This window comes from Acinonyx jubatus, chromosome C2 (genome assembly GCF_027475565.1).
Source record: "Acinonyx jubatus isolate Ajub_Pintada_27869175 chromosome C2, VMU_Ajub_asm_v1.0, whole genome shotgun sequence".
NCBI classification, from domain to species: domain Eukaryota; kingdom Metazoa; phylum Chordata; class Mammalia; order Carnivora; family Felidae; genus Acinonyx; species Acinonyx jubatus.
Genome location: NC_069384.1, coordinates 108,086,997 through 108,110,429, shown reverse-complemented (window position 1 = coordinate 108,110,429; position 23,433 = coordinate 108,086,997). Strand labels below are relative to the sequence as shown.

At 34.9% G+C, this 23,433-nt stretch overlaps 1 long non-coding RNA gene across 6 annotated transcripts in view; it reads left to right on the top strand.

The window, feature by feature from the left end:
- LOC113599917 (uncharacterized) overlaps positions 1-23,433 on the top strand; it is a 91,769-nt gene that overhangs the window by 11,602 nt on the left and 56,734 nt on the right. For all 6 annotated transcript variants that reach the window (XR_008297912.1, XR_008297911.1, XR_008297913.1 and 3 more), the window contains exon 3: positions 19,377-19,535. This is a non-coding gene — a long non-coding RNA (uncharacterized LOC113599917). The remainder of the gene's footprint in view (positions 1-19,376; positions 19,536-23,433) is intronic.

Here is a 23,433-nt window from a genome sequence, read left to right as displayed (position 1 = left end):
AATTGTTATATTGAAGTTTAGTCCATTTTACTGAGAATATTGTTGTCTAAGGGAGCAAGCTCATAAAGTTCTATGTACGTACGGCAGTTTCTCTGATGTTTGCAATCTAAACAAAAAGTTGGTAAACTTTGTAAGAACCGTGTGCTAGCACTTTTTCCATTTTTAAAGGATTTTTAAAAAAAGAATAATGTGCAACCAAGATCTCTTAAATGGCCCACAAAGCTGAAAATACTTATTATCAGCCCCTGCACAAAAGAATGTTTGCAGACCCTTGTTCTGCAAGTAGCATTGCGTTTAGATAATGGTTGAAATATATCTCCAAATTTGTCCTAGAGTCACAGCATCTCAACGTGAGGAAATATCTTCAGAGTAATTGACTCATTCATTAGTCAGATGCATCCTCCTCACAAATGGACAGATGCTGTTCAAGTTACTCGTTGTGTTTCTTACACAACTGAAAACAAGATGAAAGGTACAATACCTATACTGTGAAGTATCGTCAGTAAAATCTTTCAGTTCACCTATAAATTGACCTTGCATATTATAAAAGAGGAAGGATAATGAAAATAATATATTACATCACGTAATACTTCATTCCTTCTAAGGCGCTCAGACTGGACTTTCCACAGTGAGTGGTCCTTAAACAGAATAAGGAGACTCTGAATACGCACCTCTTTCCCTTCAGTTATTCATCCCATGCCCGCAGCAAACTTCAACTACTGACCTTAGAACACCTTTCCAAGGAGACTGGATGCAAACTTTTCATCCCTTACCACATATGTCTGATGGTTGGTCACTATGAATTCATCACAGTTGTCAGTTAACACACGGGAGCTCTTTGTCGCATTGGTACCTGAAAGATTATGTGTGGCAGAGGGGGAGGGGAAGTTGAAGGGGGGTCGCTCAGGTGGTTGGGATGAGGAAAAAGTCAGAGGAGAAAGATATCTCTGTAAGGTAAGAAGGGAAGGGAGAAAAGGATATGGCAACTTTTCAGGGAAATGAATTAAAGTCTCCTTTTTTGGTATGAACCAGCAATTTCACCAGCAATTTCAGAGTTATGTTTTAAGAATAGAATAGGCACCTACAAATGACTGCATGACTTTAAGTTTCTCAAAGGCAGGAAATGGATTCAGAAAAGGTTTCAAGACTTAAGGATGAGGTCAGCAATGAGAGAAAGGAGGAATGGAAATTATAAAAACATCTGAAGGGATGTATGCTTGTATATTATTTATACCCCAATGATTAGCTTTAATATAAGGATAAGCTACAAGTCTCAAGAAAAATGCAACTAATATCCAGTGTAGCTCTTTAAGGAGATAGAAATCCAAGATGTTCATCAGTATCACAGAAACATTAGTAAAGTCAGAATAGAAAATCAAAAGTACGCAATGGTGTCAACTGCCTGTATAAGGGAAAGATTATCAGCCTTTGTGAGTGAGGCAGTTTAGAAAGGCTGACTCTTCACCAGAGGATACTCAGTGATTATGAGTAGATCAGATATTTAATAACGAATGCATGCAACACCTAGTGATTTGGTTAATTAAATGTTTTAATTTAGAGCATTTGGCATAATTTAGAACTGGACTGAGTTATATCTAGCTTTAGAAATGACACATTTCAGGGGCCTGTCATAAATTGAATGATTGTAGAGATAGAAAGTACTCTCAGTGACAACCTAGTCCTGCCTCCCCAGGTCAGAGTTGAACTCAAGGGGCTGAGACAGAATCCTCGCATTGCCACCCAGTCCTGCTGACTCAACATTGTTTCTATTATACCCTGTGGCCATATGTCACTGAGCTGTACAGAGCCTCCCTATACACACACATACCCCAGTGCCCTTGAGGCTATCTCCTAGCATTCCTGAACATTCTTTATGCGGTATGGAAATTCTGTCGTCACTTCTGAATGAAGGCATCAGAACTTACTGACTGCTGTCTAAAATAAGACTATCCTTCGCCCACAAGTGAGGTTAGAAATATATTTCATTTTATATCTACTACATAACAAATGGTATGCTAGCTGCTATACAATGCTCTACATAGAGAAAATAAGCTCTCTTAAAATCAAACTAGGTCTTGCTATAGTATAAATGAAACCAATTAGAAATGACAATGACAAATATTACAGTGCTCCATTGTTTTTTAGTATCAAAGTTGTCTTGCAGAGTTTTCTCAGCCCCTTTCAAACATAGATTATGAAAATCTAAAGAGAAAGCCAACAAAAGAATAAAACATTTGTCCATGTACTAATACCAAATATAAACAAAAATACGAAAATATTTCTGAGATTAAATGTGCTAGGTACCAATGTATTGTCATCACAGTCTGTACCATGGTAGCACAGGACTAAGTTCTGTTCATCCCTTAGTGATCCAGAAATGTGACCAACTATACAGAATTGCCTTCCAATCAAGTTTCTGAGGTGAGCATGAAAAGGCATGGCTACCAAAGATTGGTATTTATGGGAAAGAAGGTGTTGCTTTTTCAAGAAGAGGGCTAGGGGTGCCAGGGTGGCTCAGTTGGTTAAGCTTCTGACTTTGGCTCAGGTCACAATCTCACAGATCATGGGTTCAAGCCCTGTGTCAGGGTCTGTGCTGGCAGCTCAGAGCCTGGAGCCTGCTTTAGATTCTGTGTCTCCCTCTCTCTCTGCCCCTCCCCTGCTCATGTCTCTCTCTGTCTCGCAATAGTAAGTAAACATTAATTTTTTTTAATAAAGAAGAGGGCTAAAAAGTTGGAAAATTCTTGCTGAACAAAATGAACTCAAGTTCATGACACTAAGTAATCCATCATCGCTACGTTTTAAAAGTGATATGGACAATAAAATGAATACAAGGTCGTAAAACATACATTGATCATAAGAGAGACACAGTGCTAATCCAGTGAAAAATGAGTTCTTATAATAACTCTGAAATAGTCCCAAGTACTGCAAAAAAAGAAAAAACACATACTCTTGGATAGGATGAATCTGACATTTAAAAACATGATGTTAAGATTACTAAGTAATGACAGCAAAGGACCAATGATTGATACCCAAATACAGATATCCTAGTCAAGTTTTACAGAAAAAAAATAATAGAAATGATCCACACTTTTTAAAATGTGCAATATATAGCACTCAAGTTTCAGCCTTTCAGATGCCATAGAGTAATTACTTTGTCTTTTTTATAGCTTTCCAAATAGGTAAGTATATGAACTTCACCCCACCTTCTATAGAAGCCAGATCTGGGTTTCGCTGTTACCACACACATTCTGCCACAAATCAGAAATTTGCATTATTGACAAAGCTGCTCAAACAAAGCATACCAAGTTAAAACACACTACATTGCAGCAAAGCAAGTTGGACAAATTATTACAATTATTTTTCAAAATAGGCTACCAAGCATAAAGTAAACATACAATTGCTTGAACTGAACTGAGAGATAAATTAGTCACTCTTGCAAGTCTGATTGTAATAAACTTACTTCCTCAGATCTTTATGGCCCATTAGTTTTTACATTTATAATTCCTGGGTTTAAGCTGAGTTATCACAGAGATTCCAGAAATCTCTGGTTTGTCTTTGTCCTTTAAGATTTGGGGTGGTTCTTCAAGAATCATGAGTTTTAAAATATATTCTTCAAGTTGCTGTGGAAGATCCATATTGGGTCATTAAAAGGGAAAAAAATTAAACCATTTGTCTGAAAGAGTGAACAAAATTTTCTCTTTCAGAAAAGTTAGCCCTATAATAAAAAAATCAAGAAATCTTTTATAACCCCCAAGTTCTGAATATGTAGAGAAGACTACACAATTTTGTGTAAAGTGGGACTAACAATACAAGTCATGGTGAGATTAGAATTTAAAAATTTTATTTGTGCCATTCAGAAGCCTCTGACAAGTTGAAGAGTTTAGAAAATAATACTGGCCAAGCATCTGATTCATGTATGTTTCTAAAACGTACCAACAGCAATAGTGTGACATGTGATCAGAACTGGAAAAAGTCTTCAAGGCAGGATGGACACAGCTATTTCTGTTATTTACTGTTGGCAGAGAACCAACCTAATGATGTCTGTTAAAAAGTATGTATAAACTGAGGGAAAAAGCTTATTTATAGGTCAGATGAAGAAAATAGAAAAACAAAGCCCAATATTGTGTCTTAAAATAAGTATTGATTGAAAGTCATCCTTATGTCTTGGGTAAGAAGAAATGCATATATATGTGGTTGTTAGTAATGGATTGAGAACAAAAAGTGTTGCAGATATTCCTGTGATGAGCACGGAGAATGGAAAATACAGAAAAAGTTGTAGCAGAGACTACTGTGTTCACAAAACCATTTTTTCTTCTTCTTGGGCACTTAGCCATCCTATATTTTTCCAGCTTCTCTTATAGTTGCATGAAGTCATGAGAATTGTGATCAGTGAGATGTGGGCAGAATGATATACGCCACTTCTAGGCATGGCTACTACCAAAAGCAGTCTCCTAACAATTCTCTCTGCTGTCTCTTTTCCTGGCCTACTAATAAGATATAGAAGATACAGTGGAGCATTCTCAGGCCCTAAAGCAGGCACTGCATCCTTCATGGAGAAAAGCATGGCTATGAACAATATATCAACTGAATTAAACACTGTGATAAGTAATGTGGTTGATTTATATTCTGCTATGAGCTCCTTATTTTATTGCTGACAGATAACAATTTGTACATTGCTACACTTTGAGTAGTAGTGCCCTAGGAAGGCAAAAGGAGACTGGATCCCTAAATCATCGGAGCAGATCACCAGACCAGTTATAGCCACCTTAGACTATTGCAGGAATAAGAAACGAAGTTTATTATTTCAGTTAAGCCAATACAGATTTTTTAATATTTAATTTTTTTTACATTTATTTATTTATTTTTGAGAGACAGGGTGAGACAGAGTGTGAACGGAGGAGGGGCAGAGAGAAAAGGAGACACAGAATCTGAAGCAGTCTCCAGGCTCTGAGCAAGAGTTCAGCACAGAGCCCGATGCGGGACTCGAATCCACAAACCATGAGATCATGACCTTAACCGACTGAGCCCCATGCCAATACAGATTTTTTAAAGCACTTACACAATCTTCGTTAATGTAGATTGCTAGAAAGAAAAAAGACTCTAACCTACAAACAGAATAGACAATGTTTTCAGATGATCTTAAAATGTTGACAAACTTTTACGAATTCCACAAAACAAAAATTGTGAGTAGATTGTATATTCTAACCATAAACAATAAATTGTACTTAAGAACAGGATGTTTTTAATTCTTTTTAACTTTTAAAAATATTTTTATTTATTTTTGAGAGAGAGCGCACGCACATATGTGCACTCATGTGCATGAGCGGGGAAGGGGCAGAGAGAGAGGGAGACAGAGGATTCCTAGATGCAGGGCTCGAACTCAGGAACTGTGAGATCAAAACCTGAGCTGAAGTTGGAGGCTTAACTGACTGAGCTACCCAGGTTCCCAAGAAGATGTTTTTAATAAGCAAATTTAATGAAAGGTAAACATAATATTTTTTAATTTTTTGAAATGTTTATTTGTTTTTAAGAAAGAGATAGAGCGTGAGCAGGGGAGGGGCAGAGAGAGGGAGACACAGAATCTGAAGCAGGCTCCCATATCTGAGCTGTTAGCACGGAACCCCACTCAGGGCTCTAACTGTGAGATCATGACCTGAGCCAAAGTCGGACGCGTAACCAACTGAGCCACCCAGTCGCCCCTAAAAAGATTATTTTTAATAACTCTTTGGCCAAAGAGGATATTTAAAATATCTGTGCGACTGCTAGGTATCTACCCAAAGGATACAGGAGTGCTGATGCATAGGGGCACATGTACCCCAATGTGTGTAGCAGCACTTTAAACAATAGCCAAATTATGGAAAGAGCCTAAATGTCCATCAACTGACGAATGGGTAAAGAAGATGTGGTTTATATATACAATGGAATACTACTTGGCAATGAGAAAGAATGAAATATGGCCATTTGCTGCAATGTGGATGGAACTGGAGGGTATTATGTTAAGTGAAATAAGTCAGGCAGAGAAAGACAGATACCATATGTTTTCACTCATATGTGGATCTTAAGAAACTTAACAGAAGACCATGGGGGAGGGGAAAAAAGTTACAAAGAGGGAGGGAGGCAAACCATAAAAGACTCTTAAGGACTGAGAACAGACTAAGGGTAGATGAGGGGTGGGGGAGAGGGGAAAGTGGGTGATGGACAGGGAGGAGGGCACTTGTTGGGCTGAGCACTGGGTATTGTATGGAAACCAATCTGACAATAAATTATATTAAAGAAATAAAATAAATAAAACAAAATATCTGTGCCAACAATAAGATCAATATGTATCAAAATCGGGAGACTGAGGACAAAGCTGTTCTGAAGTGCATTTATAGACTTTAATAAAATATGCGTAAGAACTGAAGAAGTTGAAAGAACAAGCATACAAACATAAGGAAACCAAGAAGAATAAAGTACATAAATAGAAGGAGAAAATACTATAATACATTTTTAAAGGAAAAGCTGTAAACTTAAATGATAAACCTAGGAATTGGAGTTTTATGGTGAAACAATAGTAAAGGCAACAAAATAGATCCCTATGCAAGTCTAATCAAGAAGACAAAACCCTACCGATACATAAAATACAAAAGGAAATATTAAGAAATTATTTAATTTGAGGGAAAATATAAATTATCAGCATGAATTGAAAAAGAATTGTATCTGACTAGAAAAATAGTCAAGGATATATAAAAGTTGTTAATCTATAACCTCTATAAATATATATACAGGGAGACATCACATATTGTTTAGGTTTTTAAATTTACTAATTCAGAAATATTGGTATACATTTATTATTGAAATATATAAAAATATAGCACATATTTCTTCTAAATTATCAGAGTGAAGAAATCAAATAAATAACAATTATATATCAAAGGAAACAGCAGTGAAAAATTTTAGAAGCCAAGCTGTTAAGCATAAAGTAAATGACAAAAGACCCAAACATCTGCCATAACAATAGCAAACATGCAAATAATATATGTTCGTATCAGTCAGGGTCCAAAAAACAGATGGAATCGTATGATGTCTATAAGAGACACAGTTTTGACTTGGGATCTTTAAGGTATTTAAAGATCTACCCAACAAATGCAAGCACAAAGAAAGAAGGGATCAGAATATTAGAATGAGTCAAATTTGAATATAAGGTTTTAAGCAGAAATGGCACATATAGGTAACTTTTTACTAAGAAAACATTCAATAAAACATACTAATAAAGTATAAAACAAAAGCTGTTGAAAATACAAGGAGAAATAAACATCAGTATGGTAATATTGGTAAGTGAATTTTACATAATACTTAGCCCAGCAAATCAAGTATAAAGTTACAAAATTGAATTGGAGAAGCATACCAAACTTGATTAAATATACTATTAATGTAAGAGATTTTCTCTTTGTTTTAAATAATCCAGGTATCATTTACAAAAATTGACCATAGTAGCCCACAAAGGAGCAGTCGGTAGCTTTCTAAATATAGAAATTACACATGCTTTGCTCTGAGTACTATTCTGTTTAGAACAAAAATGCATTAACACTGGCTTAATACTGAACCTCTCTGATAACAACATATAGAAATGCTGAATTAAAACAAAGCAAAATTTGAAATATATGGAAGAGTCTAAAGGAAAGAAAAGAGTAACCACAAGTGACAGAAGTCAAGTAAACTGAAAATTAGTTAATATAAGCTCAGGGGTTGTCACCAGAGTAGACTCGGGAAAAATGTGGACATGGATATAAGACCTAATGCTAAAACCTGAAGTAATAAGTAATAAGCCCAGTAGGAACAAGAGCTATGGCTTTGTGTTCCCAAATAGTAAAATGATAGTGATGAGATTTTTTTCTAAAGACTTTTCACCAAGGGTGATGTTTTTAAACCTCCAACCACTGGAACATGGAAGCTATAGGATTCTAGGTAGAATAAAAAGTAAAATTTACTGTACCACCAGTGGGTATGGAATTGAAATTTATATCAGCTGAACGTTGAGGAATCCTCAAACTGAGAAATCAATATATAGACTCTTCTTAGCTTATTTCCCAGTGAAGTAAATGCAAACTATTCTCTGCAGAGAAATTCACAGTTCAAATTTTGTGGATTTGCTAGAGGAAAAACTCTCTACTGAAGATAAGCGTGTCATCAAAAATGCACAAAATTCCTCATGAGCAAGAGTCAGCAGAAACAACAACAACAAATAGGAGGGTTAGCATCCCTTGAGCTTGATATCATCAAACAATATTCTGAGAGCCTCAAAAGGAAGAATGTTTAAAATAACTGAAGATAAATAAAGTAATACAAGCCACAATAATACATAAATAGTGTAAATAAATAAATAAAGTATAAATTTTTTAAATAGTCGACAGATTCTGAGAAAATATAAAGAGAAATTCCAGAAATCCAACAAGTAGTTGCAGAAATAAAAACCTTAGCACACTATGTAGATTGGTTTAAAAGATTAAATATAGCTGAAGAGATAATCAATGTATTAGAAGAAATATCTGAGGAAATTGCTCAGAATACAACATAAGAAGTTGAAGAGATGAAAAATATGAAAAAGGGATTCAAAACATAAAGAAAGGATGAAAAGACCTACCATATCAAAATAGAAATTTCAGAAGGAGAGAATGACAGAATGGGCAAAGATCATAATTTTCAAAATAATGACAGAATTTTCCACTATTAATAAAAGGTATGAATCCTAAAAATAAAGGAGCTAAAAATTCCTGGGTATAATAATTAAAAAGAAATTTAACTTTGACCATATTTTAATGAAATTACATATATCAAGAAGATAAAGAGTAAAAGAAAAACATAAATGCTACCAGAAAGAAAGGTCACATAACCAACAAAGAAAAAAAATTTGATTGGCAGCAGCCTCTCAATAACCAAAATAAAACCCAAAAAATTATAGAATGATATCCCAACAGTGCTGAAGGTAAAAATCTTATCAACCAAGATTTCTATACATGGATAAAATACAATGCAAGAATAAGGATGAAATTAGGGCATTTTCAGTCAAAGATTAAGATAATTTGCCACTCACAGATCCTCACTGTATTATTATAGAATGTACTTCAGGAAGAAATTTTTAATAGCACTGATAGCTTTCTGAATGCAAATTAAGCACAAAAAATATAAATAGCAAATCCCATTAAAATTAAAATAGTAATAAGATGCCATTCACAAGAACAATAAAATATATAATCAAAGGATAGATTTAGTGTAAGGTATTCAATAACTTAATGGAGAAACATAATTTATACTTGAGAATTTCTTATACAAATGAAATAACCTATCAGCCAAGATGTATAATGGTAAACTACTTTATTAATACTGCTGTAATGCTCGACTGTCTCTATGGAAAAATAAAATTAATTACCTGGTGCATACTGTATGCGAAATTCAAATCAAGATGGATTAATAACCCAAACATAAAACAAAATCTTTCAAAATTTTAGGGAAATATAAGATGATATTTTCATGAAGGTGGGGTATGGAAGGGTTTCATAATATGTGTTTCAAAATACACAGAAAACAAATCATAAAGAAAAAGACTAATAAACTAAAATTTAAAGCTTCTCTTTGGAAAGAATAGCATAAAAATAAAAATGCAGGTACGAGCAATGCATGCAACTGGTGATGCATTAATATCCAGAATATATTAAAAACTGTAACAAATCTATAAGAAGCTCTCAGGAGCAAAAGCAGTAGTAGAATGGTCAAATAATATGAACAAAAATTTTATAAGAAAGGAAATTCGATAGCCAGTAAATATGAGGACCAATCTTACTAATAAACAGATTAATTCCAATTATTTTTTTCAATATATGAAATTTATTGTCAAATTGGTTTCCATATAATACCCAGTGCTCATCCCAAAAGGTGCCCTCCTCAATACCCATCGCCCACTCTCCCCTCCCTCTCACCCCCCATCAACCCTCAGTTTGTTCTCAGTTTTTAAGAGTCTCTTATGCTTTGGCTCTCTCCCACTCTAACCTCTTTTTTTTTTTCCTTCCCCTCCCCCATGGGTTTCTGTTAAGTTTCTCAGGATCCACATAAGAGTGAAACCATATGGTATCTGTCTTTCTCTGTATGGCTTATTTCACTTAGCATCACACTCTCCAGTTCCATCCACGTTGCTACAAAGGGCCATATTTCATTCTTTCTCATTGCCATGTAGTACTCCATTGTGTATATAAACCACAATTTCTTTATCCATTCATCAGTTGATGGACATTTAGGAATTCCAATTATTTTTAAAGGTTTATTTATTTATTTTGAGAAAGAGAGAGAACATGAGCAGGGGAAGTGTAGAGAGAGGGGGAGAGAGAGAATCCCAAGCAGGCTCCATACTGTCAGCACAGAGTCTGTGTAGGGCTTGACCTCACAACAATGAGATCATGACCTAAACTGAAACCAAGAGTCAGAGGTTTAACTGACTGAGCCTCCCAGGTGCCCCCAGATTAATTAAAGTTATAATTTGATGAGATATGAAGTTATAACTATCTCATTAGTAAACATTTACAAGTCTAACAAAATGTCGATGAACAAGTAGATATATCTTGACTCATACTTTGCTAGTTGGATATAAATTATTATACAGAGCAGTTTGGCAATTTATAGTAAAATTATCATAAGTATATTTTTAATCTAATAATTTTACTTTTAGGTAGATAGCATTAAAAATGCTCCCCCTTGTGGGGCACCTGGGTGGCTTAGTCAGTTGAACACCCGACTTCAGCTCAGGTCATAATCTCGCAGTTCATGAGCTCAAGCCCTGCATCAGGCTCCTTGCTTCAGCCTGTCAGTGCAGAGCCTGTCCCCCGCTTGCCCTCTCCCCCGCCCCAAAAGTTTCCCCTTGTGCGCTTAGAGACACGTACAAAAATGCACATGAAAGCATTATTTATAGAAGAAAAAAAATTGAAAGCAACCTAATCTTACACTTGTAGAAAATGAAAAAAAATAAACTAATTTATTTACATAATTGAACACAATATAGAGGTGAAAATAAGATCTACATGGGAATGTAAATAAAATTATAAAACATTAATATAGAGAAAAACATTATAAAAAGCTAGGCACATGATGCCATTTATGTAAATGTTTTATACAATAAAATAATGCTATAATTAACTGAAGATTTTTACCCATATCATAAAATTATTGAAAATAATTTAGGAGGAAATGGTACATATCAGCTTCAGGATTTTTATATACTATGAGTGAAAACAAAAACAGGAAAAGATAGATGTTAAGTCACATGTTACTTTCTAAAAAAAACACAAATACTGCAGAAAAATGTTAACTGTTGTGAGTACATAATTACATGCCATATTATTTTTTTCTGAATGTTTAATATAGTGTGTATATGACATCAAAAGCCCCAGAAACAAAAGAAAAAATAAATTCATCAAAATTAAAACTGTTTGTGCTTCAAAGGATACCATCAAGTAAATGAAAAGAGAACCCACACAATGGGAGAAAATATTTGTAAGTCATATATATAATAAAGGTCTGGTATCCAGAATATATAAAGAACTCTTACAACTCAACAATAAAAAGACAAATAACCCAATTTAAAGATGAGCAAAGGATCTGAGTAGGTGTTTCTTCAAAGAAGATATACAGCAACCAATAATCATGTGAAAAGATGCTCAACATCAATATTTACCAGGGAAATGCAAATCAAAACCACAAGATACCTTTTCACACCCCCTAGGGTGGTCATAATAAAAAAAGAAAGAAAACGAGGGTTGGTGAGGATGTGGAGAAATTGGAGCTCTCATACATTGCTGGTAGAAGTGTAAAATGATGCATTGCTGTGAAAAACAATTTGGCAGGTCCTCAAAAAGTTAAATATAGAGTTACCATATGACCCAGCAATTCCACTCCTAGTTATATACAAAAGAAAATTGAAAACATAAGTTCACAGAAAAAACTTGTTCATGCATTTTCATAGCAGTACTGTTCATAATATCCCCAAAGTAGAAATAACCCAAGTGTCCATTAACAGATATATTCATAAACAAAATATGGTATATCCATACAATGAAATATTATTCAGAAATAAAAAAGATACAAAGTACTCATACATATGGTATGGATAAACCTTGAAAACATTATACTAAATTAAAGAAGCCAAACACTAAATTCCCTCTGTCAGTGGTTCCCAAGACCATCCTCAGACTTGATGGCTCACTAGAAAAACTCAAAAGAACCAGATGTTGTTATATTATTCATGGTTTTGATTTACTACAGAAAAGGATGCCAATGAAAAGCAAAAGGAAAAAGTGCATATGAGCAAGCTGAAGAGAAGCCATGTGTAAGTTTCCAAGTGAACGCCTCTGGTGAAGTCACATAGGATGCACTTAATTCTCACAGCAACAGATGTGTGTGACAACAGATGCAAAGTGTTGTCCATTAGGGAGGCTGACATGAGCCTTGATGTCCAGGATTTTTACTCAGGGTCAGTCACATAGGCTACTCAGATTCAGCTACTTATGTACTCACATTCAGCTACTCAGACTCCAGATCTGCAGAGCAAAAAAATAGGTTTCACACTAATCATATAGTTAACATAAAGTATACAGGCAAATGATACAGCATGGTCCAAGTCTGCTGGCATACAAAGAGTTACCAGGTTGAACACTGCAAGGGCTCAGAACTCAGGTCCCAGAGCTGGCCAAGGGGCAATTCTGAAAATAGACCTTTCTTGGTCATGTGCACAGTTTGAGTAACCTAAGCCTGATGTGCTTTTTCCTGCACAGCCACATTCTCTAGGATTCCATTTATATGAAATATCCAGAACAGGTAAAATCATAGAGATGAAAATTAGATTAGTCATTGACAGAGAATGGAAGAAAAAGGAATGGAAGTGACTGCTAATAGGTATGAAGTACTTTTGATAAAAAAATTCTTCAATTAGACTGTGGTAATGGTTACACAATCTTGTGAATAGGCTAAAAACCATTGAATCATATACTTTAAATTGCAAATTTTATATGTAAGTTATATCTAAATTAAAATCTGGTAAAAATATTTCATAATTTAAAATTTAAAGGTTACTGTTACGAGAATTTATTGATAGTAAGGGTAGAAAGAGAAGATAATTTATGAAGCTATTGCAATAGTGCACATAAATTATTAAAATCAATTTAAGATAACAATGTAGTAAGAAAAATTATATAATACCCAGTTTGGGGTGGGGTTTCCATTAAGAAATAACCTCTTTTATTGTGAAATGTTGATTATGAAATAGTAAGTAAGAATAGTTTGGGAGTATGTCACAAAAGTCTTAAACTATAAATGTTTGACCCGAGAGAACCAATTAAATAGGTTGTATACTATATGATGACATACTATACAGTCATTAGATTGCTTAAAGTATAGTTAAGGACATGGGAAAATATTCATAGTGTAATGCCAAATAAAACAAAATGAAATGCTATGAAGATCATATATTTAATAATACACATTTTTAAAAGCTATCTATAATTACCAGTAATAATTAGATGGAAAGGTAACCAAACATTTATTATTTGGTGGAGGTATTTAATTATTTGTATTTTTGCTTACAGAAAATGTGACTTTTATATTCAGAAAAATATCATAAGGATAATCATTAAAGAATAAGCCCATGGATAGAGAATGGTACAATGATGAGTGAGGGATAATGATACATTTATTTGTAAAGAATTTTATGAACTGCCTTTATAAACATTATCTTATTTTGATCTCTCATTAATCTTATATGATAGGTCAGCTGTCAGCACACAGCACAGAGCCTGCCTGTCACAGGGCTCAAACCCATGAACTGTGAGATCATGACTTGAGCCGAAGTTGGACACTTAAACGACTGAGGCACCCAGGTTCTCCTCAGTTTAGAAATGTTTAAATGACTTACTCATGCTTATCCCACTAGTTAAGAAAAAATCCAAGACTCAAAATTATGTATTCTAATTTTATGTCCAGTGTTGCTACACTACAGGTAATACACACGCACTTACAAAATAAATCATCCAGTTACCGAGGATAGAAATAACAAATCTTTCACTTCACAGTACCATTCCTCCTCCAAATTGCAATGTACGGATAAGTTGCCTATGTGGATTAAATTCACTTTTAGAAATTAATTATCTTTTTTCATCACCTACATGAAGAACCTCAATCTGTCAAAACATAACTCACTTTGTGAAATACCAGTTGCTCACCTAAGACTATAAATAGCCTAAATAATAAAACTGAATTACTTTTCTACATCTTCCTCCAGACTGCATACAGGAAATGTCTATGATAGCATCATGAATAATTAGCATCATGATAGCATCATGAAAAGTAGCATTATGAATAATTCTCAAGTGTCTGGAAGACTAGAATACTTTTATATTGCTTTCAACCTTTTTCTCTGTAGAACTTCTCTTACTCTTTAAAGTTACGCATTTGTGAATGAAAAGTTACTTTATATTATCAACATCATTCCATGCTCTTACCACTATCATTAAATATATGTAAGAAAATTTGACATTAAAGAATATTAAGTTAGAAAATAAGTTCCATTTTGAAACCTTTCCACTCATGTAATCATCATAATAGAACTGGTTGACCTAATTTTCTGTGAATCTTTTTCCCATCTTGACTTTATTTGCCCCTCTCAGAAATGCCTTGATAGATGTATTATTTAGAATATATTCAATAAGTGAGTTTTTGAGGAATAGCTAACATTAGTGCATAGAGGGACAAAAAACTCAGTAAGCTGGAAAAAATGAAGAGATCAAACAAAATTTTGTTATCTCTTTTCTTTGTAATGAGTAACCTGTTAATATAAGAAGATTGTCTTAATGAATAAATTCAACCCTTGTTGAAATTGAATGTTTTTCTTTTTAAACTCTTATTGTTTGATAGTACTAAAAGAAGCTTGTTGTAAAAAGTAAAACATTACAGTACAGAAAATTTTAAATAGCAAAGCTAATTATCTCACCTCCCTCCATTACATTATCAGATAAATAAAACCTGAAGGACCTTGTCACTAGCAGAACTACGCACGTGCGTGCACGCGCACACACACACACACACACACACACACACACACACACACAAAATGTTAGGAAGATCTCAGAGCTGGAGGAAAATGTTTAACAGATAGCAATTGTGTACTCACAGAAATGAAGAGACCTATAATGTTTAATATGTGTGTAAAAATGAAATACTCTTCATTATTAAATTTCTTTTTTTTTTTTTTTGAGAGAGCACAAACATGGGAGGGACGGCGGGGGGGGGAGAGAGGGAGAGAGAGAGAGAGAGAGGGAGAGAGAGAGAGAGAGAGAGAGAGAGAGAGAGAGAGAGAATTTTAAGCAGACCCCACAGCTCAGTGTAAAGCCCATTGAGGGGCTCCATCTCACAAACTTCATGAACCTGAGCCAAAATCAAGAGTTGGCCACTTAACCGACTGAGCCAAGTGCCCCCTTATTTAGTTTCTTAAAAATTAAATCGTTCATTAGACTTCATCAAATTAAAAGCTTTTGTCCATGAAAAGATAGTATCAAGAAAGTAAAAAGATAACCCCTGCAATGGGAGATAATATATCTGATTAGAGTCTAATATCTAGAATATATAAAGATCACTTAGAGCTCAATAATAAAAAGACAAATAACCCAACTTGAATACAGGGAAAGAATTTGAACAGACATTTTCCCAAAGAAGATACACGCATATGGAAAGATATGTTCAACATCATTAATCATTGGGAAAATACAAATCAAAACCACAATGAGATACTATTTAATATACATTAGGTTGACAAAAGAAAGAAAGAAAGAAAGAAGAAAGAAAGAGAACAAGTATTAATGAGGGTATGGAGAAATTGGAACCATCATACATTACTGCTGGAGATGTAAAATGGTGTAGCCACTGTAGAGAAGTCCAGCATTTCCTCAAAAAGTTAAATAGAATTTACCACATGACCCAGAAATTACAGTCCTCTGTATATACCCAAAATAACTGAAAACATGTTCACAAAAAAAATTGTTTGTAGATGTACATAGTAGCATTATTCATAATATCCAAAAAGTAAAAACAATACAAATGTCCATCAACTGAAAAATAGATAAACAAAATGTGGTATATCCATTCAGTGAAATATTAAGCTATAAAAAGGAATGAATTCTAGGAAGAACCTAAGTGTCCATCAAAATATAATAGATGAACAAAGTATAGGACTATTCATACAATAGAATTTTACTTAAAAAGAATGAACTTGATACATGCTACAACATTGATGAACTTTGGAAACATTATGGAAGTGCAAGAAACTAGACACAAAAGGTATTTTAAGTTTTAATTTCTATGTATTTATTACTAGTATACAGAAAAACTATCAATCTTGTATACAATCAATTGGTATACAGCAGTGTATTTAGTCTTCTTTATCATTCTATAAGTTAGTTTTACTAGAATCCCTCAGATTTATATCATGTAATTTGCAAAACAAGATAATGCCATTTAATCTTTTCAAATATTTACATTGGTTATTTTATTTCCCTACCTATTGCACTCATCAGCAGCTCTAAAACATGTGATATTCAAACATAGTATTTATTTTAAAAATTTTTTTATTTGAGAGAGAAAGAACATGAGTGGGGGAGAGGGATGGAGAGAGAGAGAGAATCTCAAGCAAGCTCCATGTAGGCTCCATGTACCGGGTGGAGCCCAAAGAGGGGCCTGATTCCAGGATCCTGGGACTGTGTTCTGAGCCAAAATCAAAGGGCGGACACTTAACCTATTGAGGCATGCTGCAGGTGCCTGGATAGCTCAATTGGGTAAGCAACCAACTCTTGATTTCTGCTCAGGTTCTTGAGGTATCAATATAGAACCTGCTTAGCATTCTCTCTCTCCTCTCTCTCTCCTCTCTCTCTGCCCCTCCCTGCTTGCACTTGCTCACTCTTGCACACACGTGTTCTCTCTCTCTCAAAATAAATAAATAAACATAAACAAAACTGTGAAAATGATGTCTTACGAATTTCCTTGTTTTATTAAACCAACCGAAGTAGTAGCATTTGAGAAATGAATTCTTTCCCCAAACAATTGTTAATCATTAAAATTACCTTAAAAAAAATTCTCTTTAAGTTGCTTCTTTTCTTGAATTAAGGTGTGTCAAAGATTCTTTTAAAGAAAACTTACATCTCTTTTATTTATTCAGTATACAAAACAATTGGACTCTGAGGTAAGGATAATGTAGTTTGAGAGATTAGGTTTCAGGGGAAAAAACCCCAATATTTTTCATGAGCTACCAAATCATATATCTAAAGGCAGACTTTTTCCCCCGGAAATTAACTTTTTTCTTTCTAAATTGAATACATCTTTCTTTCCAAATTAAATGCATCTTTTATTTAATAAAATACTTTTTTAAAAAATAAGAAATTAGTATGCTGTTTTACATTTATTAACATTTATTTATTAAACTTTTCCATTAAAGAGATTGTATTTCCATCATTTAAGGAAGAAATTTCATTTAATTTTACTACATGGAGAGAATGGGAGATAACAGTTAATTAAGTTGCATAAAAATCCGATTTTCATTACATCAAGCTCCAGCAGCAAGGTTTCTGACAGGAAGTCATGAAATCATTATGTCATGGTGTTCATTATTATCCTACAAGAAAACCATTTCTTTCAGACTGAGGGGAGCCCAATATACATACATAAAACAGAAGATACAAAACTCAGCCAATATTAGTATAAAATTTAAGCTGAATTTGTAATGTACTGGAACCCTGTGCTTATATTGCAATAAAGTACAAGATGACTTTTTAATTATGCTAGGTACCTTTTTCTGGTAACTTTTATGACTCAATGTGAAACTCAAAGTTAAATGTGTCTCATATTAAAATGGTAGCAGAGATAGGGAAAGATCAATATTATATTCTAAAGAAGCTGTTATGTGATTATCTGCTTTACTGGTCTGAGCAACAGTTAATTCCCAGGTGCAAATAGTATCATTAAATACAATATTCCTCTTAGAGAGTGTTTAACTTGTATTACTACACTCTTAATACAATCATTGACTCAAACCAAATTCAGTGAGGTACAGAGACTATGGAGTTACAAATGGCAGGAAACCACCAAATGTCTGTATGCTTGGTAGAAATCATTCCCATCTATTCAGAAGAAGCCTTCAGTTGTCATGTTTCTACTATATTACCTTTCCACAAAACAAAATAAAATAGTATGGATTTTGATATGTCAGCTACTGAGAAAAAAATAATGGAAGGCTAAGTCAGACCTATCTGACTACAGGCAATGAAATCAATATATTACAAGGCTAGCAAAGGCAAATTTTTTCTAGCTTCTAAGAATATTCATGTATCTAGAGGCATGTAGAAAGGGAAAGATTGACCCATTACTTATTCCTCCAAAGCTATTGATCCTTAATAATAATGCTTCTTTAAAATCAACATTGATAGGCACATTAAAGCTAAAATGCTTGAAAAGAGTTTGCCAAAGTCAAACAATCCCCTTCCCACACATGAAATTCATAGGTTCAGTTAGGTGTCAACTGGAAAGCCAGAACTAGAAGTTCAGTTTCTGGGGACCACCTGAAGGAGGGTGTTCTGATCAAAACTATCTGAACCTCCAGCAGCACAATTCTGAAACCTCTGAGAATGTGCTTCATCAATGTGGAAATAGCTGGGAAAAAAGAGCTTCAAATAATTACCATAATCCATTGGAAACTCAAGGCTTAATTTCATAGATTGCCCGATGTGTGTGACTCAAGGGCAAGTCAGGATGTAAAGACCTAGGGCCAAAGCACCTATTAAGAGGCTAAAATTATCAGCTATATATCTTTTCCATACTATTTAATTATTTCCTCATTAATCAATAAGGATTTATTGGAAGCATGCCTTTTATATGGTAAATAGTTATTTGGAATACAAAAGAAATATAAACATCTCTCCCCCAGAGATTTATGATCATCCTGGATATAGAACAGTAATTTTTCAGATTAGCGGTATACTAAATGAATTATATCTTCATGTATCTACAATTATGTTTGATTTGAGAAGCGTTTCTGGAAAGGCGGAGTCAGGTACTACAGGTAGAAGCAATTAATGAAAGTTCATTTAATTTGATAGTTCAGATTCAACAAGTGTTTATCCCACCATCTTAATAACTTCCAAGTAATTTTGGTGTAGAAGTGATGTATAAATCACTCAGACCAACCCATCTATCTATTGCAATAATGCCCTCAGTCTTACTTGATTTGACTTTCTGATGCTCTATCCCATTATTGCTCACATATGTCCTCTCTCTCCGTTCCATCTCCACAAAATCCTCTCTATTCTTTTCTTTAGGATAAATAAAAATAATTTCTTAGTCTGAAGATAAGCTGAGCTATATGAAGAATGTAATAGATGAAATGTGATGCAAGCTGGACGGGACAATAGAAATGTCAAGAAAAACATTTTTTTTTTAATTGTGGATAAAGTTCAGAGTTAACCTACTGGCCAAAGGTAATGATTATTATGCTATTAGTAATCAGTTATATCACCTTAATTTCTAAGAGACAGAAAATATCTCTTCCTTAGACTATGTTTAATATTACCGTTATAAGACTGAAGCTGACTTGGGGTGCCTGGATGGCTCAGTTGGTTAAGCCTCCAACTTTGGCTCAGGTCATGATCTCACGGTTCATGAGTTCAAGCCCTGCATCGGGCTCTGTGCTGACAGCTCGGAGCATGGAACCTGTTTCGGATTCTGTGTCTCCCTCTCTCTCTCTGCCCCTTCCCTACTCTGTTTATCTCTCTCAAAAATAAATAAACATTAAAAGAAAAACAACAAATCTTCTGGGTGTTGTTAAAATGCAGATTCTGATTCAGTAGGTCTCTTGTGAGGTCTGAGATTCAGTACTTTTAGGATACTCCCAAGTGCCTCGCACTTTGACTAGCAAGGTTATTACAGTATTTACTGCGTGTTGTTTGCACAAGTTTTATCCAATAGACTATTGTACCTGGAGTGCTGTCGATGCTCACAAATGCTTATTGAATGAATGAATGTCTAGAATTCAACCTGACAAAAAGTTCACCATCCAGGCAGGACTCTCAGGTTTTCTCAACCTTCAAGGCTTCTAAAACTCCCGAGAAATTTCTTCTTGTGAGAAAAGATCATGACCCTGATCCAGTACCATGGTGCTTCTTCACTAACCAATCTACCGCAGGAGACTTGCTTTCAGACAGTAGAGTACAATTCCAGCACTTAACCTGAGAGGTTAATACCTGTGGAACTTTTTAAAAGGACAGAACTTCTGAGATTGGTATTTGAAGTTAGACTTTTTATTCATTTTCTATGCTGTGTAAAAGTTGCCACAAACTCAGTGGCTTAGAACAACATCCATTTATTAGTTTCACAGTTCTGAAGTCCAGGCATGATGTGGCTAAGCTTTCTGCTCATGGCTTAAAAATTGATATCAAGATCAGTTGGGCTGATTTGCCCTCCGGAAGCTCTGAGGAAGAATCCGCTTCTAAGTTCATTCAGGTTGTTTGCAGAATTTCATTCTTTGTGATTGTAGGACTGGGGGCACTGTATCCCTGTGGACTGTCAGCTGGGGACCACTCTCCTCTCCTGGAGATCACCTGCACTCCTTGCTACATGGCCCCCTCCATTTTCAAGCCAGTGATGGTGCATAGACTCCTTCCTGTGCTTCAGATCTCTGGCCTCCTCCATTTCTGACCTCTTGACTCAAATTTTAGGAGCTAGTGTGATTAGATGAAACCCATCCAGACAATCTGACATGAGCTGATTTGGGATTTTACATCTGCAAAATCACTTCCAACAACACCTAGATTAGTGTTGCCTGATAACCAGGAGGAGCACGTATACCAGGGGATGAGAATTTGGGGGCCATCTGAGAAATCTGCTTACCATAGCTTCCAAATTAAAGACTGGGGAAATATGTTTACTTCTCTTCCTTAGATCCCATGGAAATAAAAATAAAGGTGTACCACTGACATTGAATTGATAGCAACACTGACAATTGAAAGGGGTGAAATTATTTCACTGATTATTTTGACGAGGTTCCGGAGATCACATTGAAAGGCTGAAGACTGAATTGAGAAAACAGGCTACTCTCAGAGCACACAGGATTCCTGCAGCTGAGGGGAAAGCCCATCATCTCTAAGTCAACATGTTTAAATAAATTTTTTTTAATTTTATTAATTTATTTTGAGAGAGAGAGAGAGAGAGAGAGAGAAAGCAAGAGAGAAAGAGAGAGAGCCCTGCCAGAGGGTCAGAGAGAGAGGGAAAGAGAGAATCCCAAGCAGGCTTCAGTGTCAGCGCAGAGCCCAATGCAGGGCTCAAGCTCACCAACCATGAAACTGTGACCTGAGCCAAAACCAGGAGTCAGAAGTTTAACCAACTGAGCCACCCAGGTGCCCCTCTAAGTCAACATTTTTAGAGAGAGATTGGCTAGGGGGTATGTACTGTGTGTGGAACAGCCAGGCTGAGGGGTCCTTCCTCATATGCATACCCATACCATGATACAGTTTTACTGATATAAAGAATACATGTTAGTATATATTTTGGTTTAACCAAGAGAATAATGCAAAGAGAAAAGATCAAAAATGTGTATCTTTGGGCAAGGAGAATGGAGGTGTGGTATTAACAGGAAATCACGTTTCATTTAAATCCTTTAAAATAATTTTTGTGCATATTTGCCAGTTTTATTATAAAAATGAATGTGTTACTTTTTCTGTCATTATGGTCTGATTTCTAAGATTCTTTACATAGTTTGGATACTAATCCTTCAATTTTATGTGTTATATATTTTTTACTGTGTGGGATCTTGTCTTCCAAATTATGATGACTTTTCACATGGATAAGGGCTTAATTTTAGTGTAATCTAGTTAACTAGTGTAATAATTGCTTTTATGGTTAGTGCTTTTGAGTAAAATTAAAATATCAGGATTTGTTCACTCCCAAACAATAGGAAACTCAAATTGCCATAAACAAAAAAAGGAAAGCATTGTCTCATATAATTGTAGAGTATTTCAATAATGATATCTTCTGGTAGAGTCTGAATCAGGGACAAATGACCATCAGGATTCATCTCTCTATTCTGACTCATAAAGATTAGTTGTGCCATTCTCCATTCCCATGTTCTAGGTGGTAGGCATTGGCAGCTTTAGACTCATCCTGATCATCACAAAATAACTGCAGCACCCGACTTCACACTCATACTATCAAATCTGCAACAAATAGATAAAGTCTCTCTTTCTCAGAAGCCCAAATGTTAGTTCTGTGTTTTATCAGTTCTCATTTCCATACATGCCCATCTGGAACCAATAACTATGGCCAAGAAGATGGTGCGAGCTGACCAGTTTTAGACTCATCTGGGGCAACTTCTGTTTCTGAAAATGGAGTCAACCACTAAAAAGCACTTGGACTGAGAGTAGGAAAATGAGGGTAAGGTTACCAAAAAAACAATACCCCTTTGGGGTCAGGTGGTCAAAAAAAACAGTAAATGTCCAGATAATAATCACTTTTAATTTCACATGCAACGCTGAAACGTGATTACTACTGCATTTAAGAGTAGAGATTTGATGGGTAAGGGGCTTAAGGAATCTACTCCTGAAATCATTGTGGCACCATGTGCTAACTAACTTGGATATAAATTATAAAAAAATAAATAAATTATAGGGAATAAAGGAGAAAAAAAGATTTGGTGTCCAATACTGGCCTTTCCATTCCTTGTAATAATAATTTACTCTAAGTTATAATTGCTTCATATTTACCATGTAAATAACACTTTTAAGGTGATTATGAATCAAATAGAAATTATATGTCAAGTGCTCACCATATGCTTGGTAAGTATAGTAGCATAATTGTTATTAACACTTGAGTGTTAATTGAAAGCTATGTGCTGCCTTTCTTCAGGGTATTTACATGTGAACCTTCCTCTCTGATTATGGTACTAAAAGCATAGTCCTCTGTTAATTAGACATCAGACATCTCCCATCAGGAGGAGATGAAGCTGGTGTGTAGGGCTCATGTCTGCCCGAGTGAGATCCCACCCTGTGTGACCTGCTTCTAGGCTGATGAAGAGAAGCAGCATAGGTGTTCCTTCTTAACAGACCTACTATTCTGTTTTCAATCTATTAACTTCAAATTCTTCCCTTTTTTTCTGAAAGAAAAGTGAATTTAGGCAATTTCATTAATTTTCAGTGATTCATCAATAAAATGGGCAATAATATCATCTAACAGAGTAAAAATTATGTTAGATGTTAGCACTTAGCTAAAATAGGGACTCAACAAACATGAATCTCTCCCTGCCCCTTCCCCTACACCAACTGTGGGGCCTTTCTAGCCCTTCACATTTCTTTCATCTTCTTCCTATATCAACATTCACCAGCAAAA